Consider the following 4,166-nt stretch of genomic DNA (forward strand, 5'->3'; position numbering starts at 1 on the left):
ACACCAAGTAACAAATACATACACTGACTCCCTTTAACAAAGACATACACTGACACCCAGTAACACAGACACACACCGACACCAAGTAACAAAGACACACACTTACACCAAGTAACACAGACATGCACTGACACCAAGTAACAAAGACATACACTTACACCAAGTTACAAAGACATACACTTACACCAAGTTACAAAGACACACACTTACACCAAGTAACAAAGACATACACTGACACCCAGTAACAAAGAAATCCACTGACAACAAGCCACTAACACATACACTGGCACCAAGTAACAAAGACATACACTTGCACCAAGTAACAAAGACATACACTGACACCCGGGAACACAGACACACATTGACACAAAGTAACAAAGACACACACTTACACCAAGTAACAAAGACATACACTGACACCAAGTATTTTGACACACATTTACACCAAGTAACAAATACATACACTGACACCAAGTCACAAAGACACAAACTGACACCAAGTAACAAGGACATACACTGACACCCAGTAACAAAGACAAACACTTACACCAAGTAACAAAGACATACACTGACACCCAGTAACAAAGACATCCACAGACAACAAGTCACAAACACATACACTGACACCAAGTAACAAAGACATCCACTGACACCCAGTAACAAAGACATCCACAGACAACAAGTCACAAACACATACACTTACACCAAGTAACAAAGACATACACTGACACCAAGTCACAAAGACACAAACTGACACCAAGTAACTAGGACATACACTGACACCCAGTAACAAAGACATCCACTGACAACAAGCCACAAACACATACACTGACACCAAGTAACAAAGACAAACACTTACACCAAGTAACAAAGACATACCCTGACACCCAGTAACAAAGACATCCACTGACAACAAGTCACAAACACATACACTGACACCAAGTAACAAAGACATACACTGACACCAAGTAACAAAGACATACACTGACACCCAGTATCAAAGAAATCCACTGACAACAAGTCACGAACACATACACTGGCACCAAGTAACAAAGACATACACTTGCACCAAGTAACAAAGACATACACTGACACCCGGGAACACAGACACACATTGACACAAAGTAACAAAGACACACACTTACACCAAGTAACAAAGACATACACTGACACCAAGTATTTTGACACACATTTACACCAAGTAACAAATACATACACTGACACCAAGTCACAAAGACACAAACTGACACCAAGTAACAAGGACATACACTGACACCCAGTAACAAAGACAAACACTTACACCAAGTAACAAAGACATACACTGACACCCAGTAACAAAGACATCCACAGACAACAAGTCACAAACACATACACTGACACCAAGTAACAAAGACATCCACTGACACCCAGTAACAAAGACATCCACAGACAACAAGTCACAAACACATACACTTACACCAAGTAACAAAGACATACACTGACACCAAGTCACAAAGACACAAACTGACACCAAGTAACTAGGACATACACTGACACCCAGTAACAAAGACATCCACTGACAACAAGCCACAAACACATACACTGACGCCAAGTAACAAAGACAAACACTTACACCAAGTAACAAAGACATACCCTGACACCCAGTAACAAAGACATCCACTGACAACAAGTCACAAACACATACACTGACACCAAGTAACAAAGACATACACTGACACCAAGTAACAAAGACATACACTGACACCCAGTATCAAAGAAATCCACTGACAACAAGTCACGAACACATACACTGGCACCAAGTAACAAAGACATACACTGACACCCAGGAACACAGACACACATTGACACAAAGTAACAAAGACACACACTTACACCAAGTAAAAAAGACATACACTTACACCAAGTATTTTGACACACACTTACACCAAGTAACAAAGACATACACTGACACCAAGTCACAAAGACACACACTGACACCCAGTAACACAGACACACACTGACACCAAGTAACACAGACATACACTGACACCCAGTAAAAAAGACATACAGTGAAACCAAGTCACAAAGACATACACTGATACCAAGTCACAAATACATGCACTGATATCCAGTAACACAGACACACACTTACACCAAGTAACAAAGACATACACTGACACCAAGTCACAAAGACATACACTCATACCCAGTAACAAAGACATACACTGATACCCAGTAACACAGACACACACTGATACCCAGTAACACAGACACACACTGACACCCAGTAAAAAAGACATACATATGACACCAAGTAACAAAGACATACACTGATACCAAGTCACAAAGACATTCACTGATACCCAGTAACACAGACACACACTTACACCAAGTAACAAAGACATACCCTGACACCAAGTCACAAAGACATACACTCATACCCTGTAACAAAGACATACACTGATACCCAGTAACACAGACACACACTGATACCCAGTAACACAGACACACACTTACACCAAGTAACAAAGACATACACAGACAACAAGTCACAAACACATACACTTACACCAAGTAACAAAGACATACACTGACACCAAGTCACAAAGACACAAACTGACACCAAGTAACAAGGACATACACTGACACCCAGTAACAAAGACATCCACTGACAACAAGTCACAAACACATACACTGACACCAAGTAACAAAGACAAACACTTACACCAAGTAACAAAGACATACACTGACACCCAGTAACAAAGACATCCACTGACAACAAGTCACAAACACATACACTGACACCAAGTAACAAAGACATACACTGACACCAAGTAACAAAGACATACACTGACACCCAGTATCAAAGAAATCCACTGACAACAAGTCACTAACACATACACTGGCACCAAGTAACAAAGACATACACTGACACCCAGGAACACAGACACACATTGACACAAAGTAACAAAGACACACACTTACACCAAGTAACAAAGACATACACTTACACCAAGTATTTTGACACACACTTACACCAAGTAACAAAGACATACACTGACACCAAGTCACAAAGACATACACTGATACCCAGTAACACAGACACACACTTACACCAAGTAACAAAGACATACAATGACACCAAGTCACAAAGACATACACTCATACCCTGTAACAAAGACATACACTGATAACCAGTAACACAGACACACACTGATACCCAGTAACACAGACACACACTTACACCAAGTAACAAAGACATACACTGACACCAAGTCACAAAGACACACACTGACACCCAGTAACAAAGACATACACTGACACCCAGTAACACAGACACACACTTACACCAAGTAACAAAGACAGACAATTACACCAAGTAACAAAGACATACACTTACACCAAGTATTTTGACAAACACTTGCAACAAGTAACAAAGACATACACTGACAACCAGTAACTAAGACATACAATGACACCAATTAACAAAGAAATCCACTGACAACAAGCCACTAACACATACACTGGCAACAAGTAACAAAGACATACACTTGCACCAAGTAACAAATACATACACTGACACTCAGGAACACAGACACACAATGACACAAAGTAACAAAGACACACACTTACACCAAGTAACAAAGACATACACTTACACCAAGTATTTTGACACACACTTACACCAAGTAACAAAGACATACACTGACACCAAGTCACAAAGACACAAACTGACACCAAGTAACAAGGACATACACTGACACCCAGTAACAAAGACAAACACTTACACCAAGTAACAAAGACATACACTGACACCCAGTAACAAAGACATCCACAGACAACAAGTCACAAACACATATACTGACACCAAGTCACAAAGACATACACTGACACCCAGTAACAAAGACATCCACAGACAACAAGTCACAAACACATACACTTACACCAAGTAACAAAGACATACACTGACACCAAGTCACAAAGACACAAACTGACACCAAGTAACAAGGACATACACTGACACCCAGTAACAAAGACATCCACTGACAACAAGTCACAAACACATACACTGACACCAAGTAACAAAGACAAACTCTTACACCAAGTAACAAAGACATACACTGACACCCAGTAACAAAGACATCCACTGACAACAAGTCACAAACACATACACTGACACCAAGTAA

This window comes from Heterodontus francisci, unplaced genomic scaffold (assembly GCF_036365525.1).
Source record: "Heterodontus francisci isolate sHetFra1 unplaced genomic scaffold, sHetFra1.hap1 HAP1_SCAFFOLD_83, whole genome shotgun sequence".
Classification (NCBI taxonomy): Eukaryota; Metazoa; Chordata; class Chondrichthyes; order Heterodontiformes; family Heterodontidae; genus Heterodontus; species Heterodontus francisci.